Source organism: Microtus pennsylvanicus, chromosome 14, assembly GCF_037038515.1.
Source record: "Microtus pennsylvanicus isolate mMicPen1 chromosome 14, mMicPen1.hap1, whole genome shotgun sequence".
NCBI classification, from domain to species: Eukaryota; Metazoa; Chordata; class Mammalia; order Rodentia; family Cricetidae; genus Microtus; species Microtus pennsylvanicus.
This window is the reverse complement of record NC_134592.1, coordinates 30657357-30670652: the sequence shown is the minus strand read 5'-3', so window position 1 is coordinate 30670652 and position 13296 is coordinate 30657357. Positions and strand designations below refer to the sequence as shown.

General features: G+C 48.2%; 1 pseudogene; it reads right to left on the bottom strand.

Annotated features, from left to right (window-relative positions):
• Positions 1-2687: 2687 nt before the first annotated feature.
• LOC142834859 (guanine nucleotide-binding protein G(I)/G(S)/G(O) subunit gamma-5 pseudogene) lies at positions 2688-3086 on the bottom strand (annotated as a pseudogene).
• Positions 3087-13296: the final 10210 nt, after the last annotated feature.

Sequence of the window (13296 nt, the reverse complement as noted above, 5' to 3'; positions counted from 1 at the left end):
GGGGCGTCTAGCCGGGTGCCTGCTGGCCATTGGCTACGGATGAGCTCATCCTCAACCCGTTAGAATAAACCTCCAATCATCGTCCTCCTCGGCTTCTGACGGCTCTTAAAGCCCTAGAGTTTGCTTGGCCCCAAACTGGGACTGGGGCGGGAGTGGGCAAATGGGTGGGGATGGATGGGGATGAGTGAATCTAGGGTAGGGGGAAGAGGTCTATTGTCACCCAGAGATGCGGGAAGGGCTGCCTCAGACCTCTAGGCTAACGAAACGCACCACACCTCTTCTGAGACTTTTCTCATTCACTGCTTCAGTTAGGCAATGATTCTTGGTTGGGTGTGTCGTCTGTCCCAGGGCCTAGGTGTAGGGATGCCTTGACGGCCTCGACAGATCTGCCCGGGTCTTTCCGGGCGTTAAGCTCAAGTTTGTGGTACCGAGACGAGCAGCACAGAAAGTTATGGCCTAACCTGGAGTCAGAAGGGCATTCCCAAGGAAGCCACTTCTGACCCGAGCCTGTCGAAAGCCACACTGCCCCTAGTTATGGCCTGTCTCTTTGATAGCTTTCCCCGACAGTATCCTCTGGCTCCTCTTCCGCACGCCCTCGCACCCAGAGCTGTCGCCTTCTCTGGGGACTGACGTCACCAGTCTCAAACTGCAAGCTCTTTACCCACCGAGCCACCTCACCAACCCCCAAGTTATCTCTTTATTAATATAATAAAACATCTGCAACCCAACACGCAAGAGCAAAACTAAAGCATAGCCAGCAGAATGGGAAGGAATGTTTGGAAATCATGTATTTGATAAGGATCTGGTATCCAGAACATATAAAAGAATTCTTAGCTGGGTGGTGGTTGGTGCACGCCTTTAATCCCAGCACTTGGGAGGCAGAGGCAGGCGGCTCTCTGTGAGTTTGAGGCCAGCCTGGTCTACAAGAGCTAGTTCCAGGACAGGCTCCAAAACTATAGCAAACCCTGTCTCGAAAAACAAAAAATAAAAAACAAAACAAAACAAAACAAAAAACAAACACAAAAAAGAAAAAAAAACAAAAAAATCTTACATTTTGTCTTAGTCACTGTTCTATTGCTCTGAAGAGACACCATGACCCTGGCAATGTTTATGAACGAAAGCATTTATCTGGTGGCTGGCTTACAGTTTCAGAGGTTTAGGTCATTATCAGCATGACAGGGAGCATGGCTGCATACTAGAGCAGAAACTGAGAGCTACATCCTGATCCACAAGCAGGAGAGAGAGAGACAGACAGACAGACAGACAGACAGACAGAGACAGACAGAGAGACAGAGACAGAGACACAGAGAGACAGAGAGACAGAGAGAGAGAGGAGGGAGCCTGGGTCTTGAATGGGCTTTTGAAACCTCAACACACACTTCCTCCAGCAAGACCTCACCTCCTAACCCTTCTAATTCTATGGAAGAGTGCTGCTCCCCAAGCATTCAAACATACGAGTCTATGTGGGCCACTTTTTCTCAAACCACTACACATTTTAACAAAAATCTCAAGTTTTTGTTAAAGTTTAAATATAAAAAGTTCAAAACTGAGCAAAAGATTTCAATAATTTCTTCAAAGAAGATATGAAAACAACTAATCAATAGATGAGAAGATATTCAATATCATTGAACCTTAGGGGAACGTAAATTAAAACAACATACCACTGACCCCACTGGACGTGCACAAAGGCTTGCCAAGGATCTGGAGGAACTGGAACCAGGCACTGCCGCTGCCGAGGATGAGTGGTGATGCCTCTGCGGAAACTGAGTTCGCAGCTGCTCCAAAGTTAAAGAGACATCCCACTCCCGGGTATCTATGTGAGACTCAAACACATGCCGGTGTGCAAGTCCACACGTACGCTGCTAGCAGCCTCAGTCACAATAGGGGAGATAGAAGTGGAATATTAGCGCATGATGTGACCCAGCACTCAGGAGGCTGATGCAGCAGGATCTTGAGTTGGACGTCAGCTGGGGTACATTTCCTCTCTATATTTGAAATGGAGTCCCATGTAGCCCAGGCTGGCTCCAGACTCAGTATGTAGCTAAAGATGACCCTGAACTTCTGATCCTTCCACCTCCAGAGGGCTGAGATTGCAGGTGCATTTCACCACGTCTGATTTAGAAAAAAAAATAAAGAAACAGAAAAAAGTCAATCAATTTATTAAACACTTATATTAAATGGGCTAGTATTTGGGTATAAAAGGATGAAATACTGATAATGCAATATGGATGGCCCTTGAAAAGAGTGACCAAGTGAAAGAAGTCAGACACAAAAAGCTGCATGTCATTTATATAAAGTTCCCGGGACAGGTAGATCTGCAGAAACAGAGAGTAGATGTCAGGGAGGGCAGAATGAATGTTGGGTTTCTTTGGGAGGAGGCTATCCACGATTCTAAGGTGGACAGAGGGAGGAGGCTATCCACAACTCTAAGGTGGACAGAGGGAGGAGGCTATCCACAACTCTAAGGTGGACAGAGGGAGGAGGCTATCCACGACTCTAAGGTAGACAGAGGGAGGAGGCTATCCCCAACTCTAAGGTAGACAGTGGGAGGAGGCTATCCTATCCACGACCAGAGGTAGACAGTAGCGATTGTTGCACAAACTTGTAAAGATGATGAAACTCAGTAATCTTTAAATTTTATTTTGTATACTGTTTTATTGTAGGCTACAGCCAGTGTATATAAAATAGTTAAACCTTGAGAAACAGAAATCCATGAAGATTCAGAAAGGTAGATGTTAAGGATTGACGAGTAAAGACTGTGTATTATGGCTCGTGTTAGAGAAGCTTCTGTACAGACTTCAGAATATCCACTGGTTCATGAAAAGTGGTTTAAGAAACCTCAAGATAGCTGACTACAAAAAGGAGCAGACTTTCTGGGGTCTGAAGGGATTTGTACTGGAAGACACTCTGGTCAGCAGAGGGTCATGTTGAGTATTCTGCAGACAGAACTGTTTCAAGTCTGCAGCTGCCTGGGAAACCTTCACGCGGTTGAGCCCGGCTTCCAGCCGGAGCTGCTGAACTACCTTCTTCATGGCGGCGATGCTAGAGAAACCCAACATGGCACTGGGGACAGCCGTGCCGACTCGTTGGTCCAGGTGAGGGGCGTCAGGTCGCGGGGCGGGGTATAAATTTTATTTTTTAAAAATCATTTTGGTTTTTTCCTGTGGACTGTACATTTTATTTATTTATATATTTTTAGTTTTTTTGAGACAAGTTTTCTCTTGGTAACAACCCTAGCTGTCTTGGAACTCTCTATAGACCAAGCTGGCCTCAAACTCACAGAGATCCTCCTGCTTCTGCCTCCTTAGTGCTGGGATCAAAAGTGGGCACAATCACCATGCCTGCTGTTTTTTTCTGTGAACTATAAAATTTAAATATATATATATCCCATTTCAACCATTTCTTCCACATTTGCAATAATACTTTGATGTGAACATCTTTATTTGCTATTCATTTACTGTGGGAGCATTTTTAACTAATTTTGTCTCTGTTTGGGTTCTTCACATTTTGTTTTTTATTGTGTGTATTGTGTACACACACACACGTGCACCATGACACATATGGAGCACAGAAGACAGTTTCTTTCTTTCTACCACACAAGCTGAGAGGTCAAGCAGCTCAGGCTGCCCGCTTTGGCAGTAGGGGGCATTCCCGTCTGAGCCATCTCACTGTCCCCCATTTTTGCTTTTAGGACAGGACTTTCCTGTGTTGCTCAAGTTTTTCTCTAATTCATTAAGTTCCTGACTACTGAATGTTGAGATTACAAGCATAAGTGACCTTGCCCAGTCTTATTAATTTATTTTTCAAAAAACATAAACAAAATGGAGACTAGAGAGATGGCTCAGTGGACAAGAGCGCTTGCTGCTCTTCCAGAGAACTCAGGCTTGATTCTCAATTCCCAGCACCTACAAAGCCAGTTCACAATGGTCTGTAATGCCAGTCCCAGAGGAAACAACACCCTCTCTAGGCTCTGAGGGAACCAGGCACACATGTGGTACAGACACAGATGCAAATAAACACCCAAAACAAGTAACCACAAAAATCACACACTGTAGCCAGGAGGTGGTGCACGTCTTTAATCCCAACACTTGGAAGGCAGAGACAGGTGGATCTCTGTGAGTTCGAGGCCAGGCTGGTCTACAGAGTGAGTTCCAGATCAGTCAAGGCTATAAACACACACACACACACACACACACACACACACACACACTGCAATAGTTCATGAATCCGGTTACACACACTTGACTTACTGTTGAAGATTCTTCACCTCGCTCTTCTCTTCCTAATCTTGTCCTAAATGCAGCTGCCACTGCCACCCTGGGGAGCCCCTCAAAGCATCAGTAAGATTCTGCCCCTCCTTTCTCAAGCCCTGAGGATTCCCATCTTGCTCCAGGATGTACTCAAGGACCTCCTGTGGCCCCCAAGACGATCTTTCACGCCCTTCCTAATTTCTTCTCCCTTACTGACCTCACCCATCCAACTTCAGCTCCTCCACAAACCAGACATCGCTTACACTAAGGCCTTTGCCCTGGAGCTGCCTCCTTCTAGAACAGTCTTCATCAGAAATCTGCCTAGTTCCCCTTCCCCTAGGTTGAGACAGGCCCCTGAAATGGTCTAGTCTGGCTCCTCTTCCCCATCCGCTCCCCTCGTCTCCCCTAGACTGATAGCATGGCCTCTAACCCACTCGTTCATCTGTGCTATGTTTCTCTCCTAACTCTGCAGTGACCCTCATGGGCTTTGGTCTGCTTAGTTCACTGCTGTCCCCAAATGCCATGAATGGCATATGTCATGTAGTATTACTCAGGAAATGTGTGTTGAGTGAATGAGTGAGCTCTAAAACCTAAGAAATTAACCAGGGAATGCAATTGAGAAGGGCTGCGGAGAAGGTTCTGGACAGAGACAAAATACGTATGAATGCTCTAGTAAAGTAAGGGCAGGGAGTGGGGGAGGAGGGTTTCACATCTGCCGATCAAACAGAAGGCATGTAGTCATTGACAGACATTAGCACCACTTCCTGATAGAGGAACACTTCTTCACAAACTCTTAAGCAAAGCTCACAGATTTTCCTCTTAACTTGATAATGGGTTATCTTCCAGAAACCGAGCAAACCCCATATGTCACTTAGAAGCGTTCCCACAGTCAGCCATCCTGGCAGAAGGCAGGATGCTGCTGCTCCAACCCTGCACAAGCTAGGCTGAGTCATCGGACTTGCTTTGAAGTGCTCCGGGATGAAGCATGTGGTATTTTAGGGTGGGAGCTTCAAAAGCCGGTGGATAATTCATCTTCCCCTTCCTCCCACCAGAATGACTATGGAAGCAGAGAGCCTAGACCGCTGGGGAAACAGCAATAAGCCCTCTCTTCCAACCATGACGTGAGCTGGTATGAACCGTGAGTGACAGAGAAGGTTTTATTGCATGAAGAACTGGACAGAGATTTACAGTAGATTTACAGCCTTTGACGTCCAAGGCTGTTGCTGTTTTTTGAAGCAAGAAACTTCTGCACACAAAGAGCTAGCTACAAGGATGCTTATCACAGCTTTCTTAATAATAACCACCGCTAAAACCTAAATGCCCAATAGTGCATCTGTTGACCAAACCGTGGGAATTCCAGATGATGAAAAACAATGCAGGACTTAAAATCATATCATTGGAGAATAGGTGATGTCATTGGAAACAGTCCATACCAGATGATTTTGATTTTGATTTTTTCTTCTTTTCTTTCAGATAATTTTTTTTTGTTTTTGTTTTTTTTTTTTTCGGGATGGGGTTTCTTTTGGAACCTGTCCTGGAACTAGCTCACAGAGATCGGCCTAACTCTGCCTCCCGAGTGCTGGGATTAAAGGCGTGCACCACCCCCGCCCGCCTCTTTCAGATGATTTTCAAAAGAAAGCTTTTATTTATTTTTATTCTATGTGTATGAGTGTTTTGCCTGCATGTATGTAAGAGCACCACATACATGCGTGGGACCCCCAAGAAACCAGGAGAGGCATCTGGAGCTACAGATGGTTGTGAGCCGCCATCTGGGTGCTGAGCAGCCAGTGATCTTAACCCCTGAGTCATCTCTCCAGTGCCCAGACTAAGTTCTTGTTACTTTATTTATTTTTCTTTTCTATGCGTTGGTATTTATTTAGACCGCATGCCTGTCTGTGTGAGAGTGTCGAGTCCCCTAGAGCTGGTGTTACAGACAGTTGTGAGTCGCCGTGTGCATGCTGGGAATTGAACCCAGGTCCTCTGGAAGAGTAGGCAGTGCTCTTAAACACTGTTCCATCCACCCAGCCCCTGAACCAGACTAAGTTTTAAAAGCAGGCTATGAAATAAACAATGGATCCTTGTTACATTTGGGTCGTAAGCTAAGTAGATGTGCAAAGGCGCTGCGTTGCTCCCTTCTCTCTTCTTCGTCCTGAGGATGATGGTGTAATAGTGGGGTCTTTTGATATAAAACACCCTCACACAAACTACGGCAAGAGGTGTGATCTGTTTCGTCCAAAGAGCAACACATGAGGATGGTCCACAGACATTCTGCCAGGATTGAGCCGGGTTCTGGTGGAGGGGGCAGAGAAGATAAAGAGGTATACCGGGGAAATGATGTCCATCTGCAGCCTAGGCCGGTTTTGTACCAAAGCCTAAAAAACAAATTTATTGCTTGTTCTTGGGATTTTAGGAGAATTTGTGGCCGATTGTAAAAAAGAGTTTGGAGGAGAATATTGAAAGGAGATACGGCCACCAATTCTGTGAAACAAGAAGCAGTTGCAGCTTGCTTAAGCAAGGGAGAGAGCTGTGTTGGCAAGGCACAGCATCTCTGAGGAGGGTAGAGAGTTCTTCTATCCAGTAGTCCCCTTTGTCTTAGGGGTAAGGGATGTGTTCCAAGACTCCCAGTTGATGCTTGAAAACCTGCCCTGTACCAAACCCTGTATCTAAGCATTGTGACACCACGACGGTTGAAATGGAAGTCAACAGCAGACAGCTAGTCAGCGACCAATCGGAGGATAGCACACACGGTGTGGATACAGCAAAGAAAGGGATGCTGCCCATCACCCCGTGGGATAGCCCGCAATGGCGAGAGATTGCGTCACACCACCACGTACAGTCTATGGTTTTAAAATCGCAGATTGTTTATTTCTGGAAGTTTCCCCTTTATGTTTCGCAATTCAAAGTAACTCAGGCTTTGGAAAGTGAAAATATAGATGGCCTGGCGGTGGTGGCACACGCCTTTAATCCCAGCACTCGGGAGGCAGAGTGAGTTTGAGGCCAGTCTGGTCTGCAAAGGGAGTTCCAGAACAGGCTCCAAAGCTATAGAGAAACGCTTTGTTGGAAAACCAAAAAGAAAAGAAAAGAAAACATGATAGACTACTGGATGGGTTTGGGGCAAGGACAGCGTTTAGGAATGAGCCAATTTTTATTGGCCGTTCCTTGACCCTAGGAGCACCCGCAGTGGATTGGCTATTTTCAGAGGCAGGGGGGCTGTTACTGACTGAGTGTGGGTCTCAGGAGCCTGGTTACTGGATGAAGTGACCGTGTAAATCAGGTTTATAATCTGTTCTAAGAGTTACCTGCTGTCATAGCTACACAATTATTAGACTCTCTTAATAGGATTAGATTTTATATTCTCATGCGAAAGGAAGGTGAGGGTCAGCAAACTCTCCATACACGAAGATGGAGTCTCAATGAGGCACTATGAGTCTCTTTCTTTTCTCTTTTCGAGACAGACTCTCCCTATGTGGTCCTGCCTGGCTATCTCAGAACTTGCTTTGCAGACAAGGCTGACTTCAAACTCACAGACATCCTTCTGCCTCTGCCTCTCTAGAACTGGGATTACAGTCGAGCGCCACCACACGCAGCCTGGCACTGTGTATCTTTGGTGGAGCTAATCTCTACTGGCCAGGGCTTCTCTCTCAAAGAATCAAAGGGGGGCTGAAGAGATACTGCTCTTCCCAAGGTTCTGAGTTCAATTCCCAGCAACCACATGGAGGCTCACAACCATCTATAGTGGGATCTGATGCCCTCTTCTGGCAGGTAGAGTGCTCATATTTATAAAATAATAAATTGACAATAAAAGGGGGAGTCAAAGGCACTTCCTAGAGATTCTGACATGAGAGGGACCCCTCATCTTCCTGTGGGCTGAGAGGTTGTATTTCTAGTCTCCTGGGGAGCACTTGTCTAGGAATTATGCAATTCTAGCTGAACTCCCCCCCCCCCCGCCACCACACACACACAAACATGCGCATGCACACATACACACACGCACACACAGGCGCGCACACACACACACACACACGCACACACGCACGGCCCACAGGCCTGGCCCGATGCATGGGGGAGAAAGGAAGGCCACTACATGTGATCTTAGCCTGCTGGGCCTGGCTCTGCTCCCATAGACCACGGCTTCTGTGTCTGTGCGGCAGCCAGCCATGACCAGCTGTCAGTTTCTGACCCTCCAAGAAGCTGGGGAAGGAATTCCTAGGGCTGATCTCACCCCTCGGGGACTTGTTTGGTAAGTGAGAAGAAGACTCCATAGTCTTCATGGGCCAAGAGAGGAGGGTGGCCCTGTAGGGACTGTCCATCCTCAGGCCAAATCTTAGACCCCCTCTTCCTGGGCCACTTCTCAGCACTGTCAGTGTGGGCTGGGCTGCCTGAGTCTCCTGTTACTGCGGCAGCCTTAAGGTGCTGGGTGGCCCTGGCTGAGGCAGGGCAGGGCAGGGCCACAGAGGATGGAGCAGGGACAGGAGGATAGTACATGGGTCTCCTGCACTGAACAGACTTGCAGGGGAGCCAATAGTGTCTCACCTGCCATCCAGGTGACAGCCCATAGTCCAGCTATGAGACGGCCTCAGCCCCTTCCTCCTGCTGGCCATCTGATGTTTCCATGGCTGCAGGGACCAGAAACACCATGTTTTTGGCCTGGAGTCTTTGAGGTGGGGCCTCATCTTCCTCAGTCACAGCCAATGTCATGGGAGGGGGTGCTCAGGCTTCCCTCAGGAAAGGGAGGGGTTGGGCTTCTCTAAAACAACAGCTGTTAAGCTTTGTTGCTGACAGACAGCCATCTTTCCACACCAAGACTCTGTCCTGTCACCGCCCTGTCTGGAGCCTTGATTTCCCACCCGAGTTTGTGGAAAGGCCTTTTCTGTGGACCCACCCAGACACACCTCACAGATGGCTTGGCCAGCTTCTCCAGTGGGGAGTACAGTCCTCTCCTCGTCCCCTCTCTGCTCTCCATCCCGTGGAGGAGGTACCGTGGCCGGGGCAGGAAGCATCCGCTTCAGGGCTGGATTCCATCCCATGGCAGTCCTTCCTGGTGAATTTGAAAGTTCTGGCTCACTTAATCCACATGGCTTTTGACAGCCTGGACCTCTATATCTTCATCTGTAGAAGGAAAGGAAAATTTGTAAATTTCTTTTGGTCCAGCATAGTGTTTGTTTAAAAAAACGGCAGCAGCTTCCAGCTCTGCAGCCCCAGAACTGCTAAGAACAAACGCAGTTCAAACACCTGTTTCTCAATTCAGTCAGCAGTTTGCCTTGACCTAGAGCTGGGAGGTGTTTCTCTCTCTCTCTCTCTCTGTCTCTCTCTCTCTCTGTCTCTCTGTCTCTCTCTCTCTCTCTCTGTCTCTCTCTCTCTCTCTCTCTCTGTCTCTCTCTCTCTCTCTCTGTCTCTCTCTCTGTCTCTCTCTCTCTCTGTCTCTCTCTCTCTCTCCCTGTCTCTCTCTCTGTCTCTCTCTCTCTCTGTCTCTCTCTCTCCCTCTCTCTCTCTCTGTCTCTCTCTCTCTCTCTCTCTCTGTCTCTCTCTCTCTCTCTCTGTCTCTCTCTCTGTCTCTCTCTCTCTCTCTCTCTCTCTCTCTCTCTGTCTCTCTCTCTCTCCTCTCTCCCCTCTCTGTTATTTTATTTGTTGAAACACGGACTGGCTATGTTGTCCAGGCTAGCCTTGAACTCATCATCCGCTGCCCCATTCCTCTGAGTGCATATGTCACCACATCTAGTCCATGGTGGCCTATTCTTTAAGGAACAACTCAAATGCCACTAACTTCTCCTTCCTTCTAGTTATAATCTTAATCCTTTGACTAACTTTTTTCCCCCTAGTTCTGAGAATTGGACCTAGAACTTTCTGTGTGCTAGGCAAGTCTTCTACTCCTGAGGTATACCTCTGGCCCTTTTAATAAATATTTATATAAATACAATACTAATATAAATTTAATAAATACTCTTTCAATTTTTTAAATTTAATTTTTATTTTGTGTGTGTGAGTGGTTGATATGCACGTATGTATGTGGACCATATGCATGCCTGGCGTGCAGGGAAGCCAGAAGAAGGTGATAGATCCCCGGGAGCTGGAGTTAAGGATGGTTGTGAGCCACCATGTGGTGCTGAGAACCAAACCAGAGTCCTTTTAGGAACGAGTACTCTTAAACAATGAGCCAGCTCTTCAACCCCTTTCAACAAAAATTCCAAGGGCCGAGGAAATATCTCACCCAGCTCTGTGTAACCTGTTGGGCTCAGTCTCTGCCTGGTGCCTTAGCGCTTGGGGAGCACTGCAGCATGCCTTAGCAGTAGGGGAGCATGGCAGCATGCCTTAGCGCTTGGGGAGCACTGCAGCATGCCTTAGCGCTTGGGGAGCACAGCAGCATGCCCTAACACTAGGGGAGCACTGCAGCATGCCTTAGCGCTTGGGGAGCACTGCAGCATGCCCTAACACTAGGGGAGCACTGCAGCATGCCTTAGGGCTTGGGGAGCACTGCAGCATGCCCTAACACTAGGGGAGCACTGCAGCATGCCTTAGCGCTTGGGGAGCACTGCAGCATGCCCTAACACTAGGGAGCACTGCAGCATGCCTTAGCGCTTGGGGAGCACTGCAGCATGCCCTAACACTAGGGGAGCACTGCAGCATGCCTTAGCGCTTGGGGAGCACTGCAGCATGCCCTAACACTAGGGGAGCACTGCAGCATGCCCTAACACTAGGGGAGCACTGCAGCATGCCTTAGTGCTTGGGGAGCACAGCAGCATGCCTTAGCGCTTGGGGAGCACAGCAGCATGCCTTAGCGCTTGGGGAGCACTGCAGCATGCCTTAGCGCTTGGGGAGCACTGCAGCATGCCTTAGCGCTTGGAGAGCACAGCAGCATGCCTTAGCAGTAGGGGAGCACCGCGGCATGCCTTAGCGCTTGGGGAGCACTGCAGCATGCCTTAGCAGTAGGGGAGCACCGCGGCATGCCTTAGCGCTTGGGGAGCACTGCAGCATGCCTTAGCAGTAGGGGAGCACCGCGGCATGCCTTAGCGCTTGGAGAGCACAGCAGCATACCTTTGCGGTAGGGGAGCACCGCGGCATGCCTTAGCACTTGGGGAGCACGGCGGCATGCTCCCAATGCCCTTCTTTCATGCCCCAAGTTGTTCTCCACCACCAAAGTCTCTTGGCAAACTCCAAACTCCTTTTCTACTTCCAGCCCCTCCTCATTTATCTTTTCTCCTAAGTAGATCAACGTAGCCTCTCTGCTATGCCTCTCTTAGCTCCCTAAATACTTTAGAACGGAATTTCCTTTAGCAGATGGGGAAGTGGGAGTGTGGGACGTTTGCATGCGGATATATTTCGCCCCATCACTGTCTACTACCTACAATTACTATGTATCTACTCCAAAATGCCTGGCCCTGAGATTCAGCTGAAGCTTAGGAACCAGGTGGACAGAGCACACGTGGGAATGCCCTAAAATCTCTTCATCTCTCTGTGCCCTGTCCCTCTCATTAGAACCATCTACCATAACTGCGTCTGGATTTGCTGCCGTCTTATGAAAATTTGTGACCTCTCAACCTTGTGTCCCTAGAGAACATTTTCCAAGTGACCAGTGGTAGCTGGGCGGTGATGGTGCACACCTTTAATCCCAGCACGTGGAAGGCAGAGGCAGGTGGGTCTATGTGAGCTTGGAGCTAGCCTGGTCTACAGAGCGAGTTTCAGAATAACCGGGGCTATGTAGAGAGACCTTGTCGAGAGAGAGAGAGAGAGAGAGAGAGAGAGAGAGAGAGAGAGAGAGGAGAAGAGAAGAGAAGAACAAAGGTGTGTGTCATTTTCTTCTATAGCTTAACACCTTTTGAAGGTTTTCTGCCATATTGCAGCAGATTTTGATTCTCTACCTGCCTTTAGAGTAAAGCCATTGGCTCCTGGCTCCCTCTCTTGCCCATCAGGCTCCAGTCATATTGGAGCCTTCCTAACCCCGTTGCCAGTGTCCTCGTTTGGAGCACTCTTGTCTCTGAGTGACCGTAATGTCATAAACGATGTAAATGTGTGTTCATACCCCCTGCCCCCCCATGATGAGGCTTCCTGTGAACCCTGGTCGACAGCACTCTCTGGAACGTTGCGTCTTTGCCTTTCCCCAGTTACTGTGCCGGTTACTTATTGTTGCAGAGCAAGCCACTCTAAAACATTCTGTCTTTGTGGTGTCTCCTGATACCTGGTACCACCATTAGGAGAGGAAGCAGGATGTGGCGGGAACAGTTTGTCTTTGCTCCGTGAGGCCTGTAAACTCCCTTCTAACCTTTATTTTATTTTAAAAAGATTTGTTTAGGGGCGGAAGAGATGGCTGAGCAGTTCAGAACACACTGGCTGGTTCAATTCCCAGCACCCACACGGCAGTTCAAAACAGTATCTGACACCCTCACACAGACATATAAGCATGCAAAACACTGATGCACATAAAATAAAGATAAATCACGAAAAATGATTTTTAAGATTTATTTATTTTATTTTACATGTGTGGATGTTGTGTTTGTAGTTTATATGTTTATCTGTGTGCCATGTGCGTGACTGGTGCCTACAAAGATGAGAAAATGGAACAGAACACGGGTCCTCTGCAAGAGCAACAAGTGCTCTTTCCTGTTGACCCTTCCCTCTCTCTAGCCCCATAATCTTTATTTGTAATTATGTCTATGTATGGGCCTGTGTACTCGCCAGGGCCTTGTATACCTGTGATCTGGAATTACAGGCAGTTTGTAAGCCACCCAAGCTGGACTTTAGGAACTGAGCCCGGGTCCTGGGCAGGAATGGCTTGTGCTCTTAGCCACTGAACTCTCTCCCCATCCAGCCTCCTGAGGCATCAGCTGAGATAACTGTGAGGGCTGGAGACAGGGGAGTTTGGGTTTGATGGAGCCTTTTCTTCTGTTTCCTCCATGGTCGGTCGTCTGAGCTTGCTTCCTACACGGTGACCTCAAGGTGGCTAACACCATCACAGCTGAGCGTTCCAAGGGACCAAGGCGAAGCACCGGTGTTCTTGAATGCTGGCGTAAGAACCACTGGCTGTGGGCCAAAGCAGCCAGCTCAACTCAGC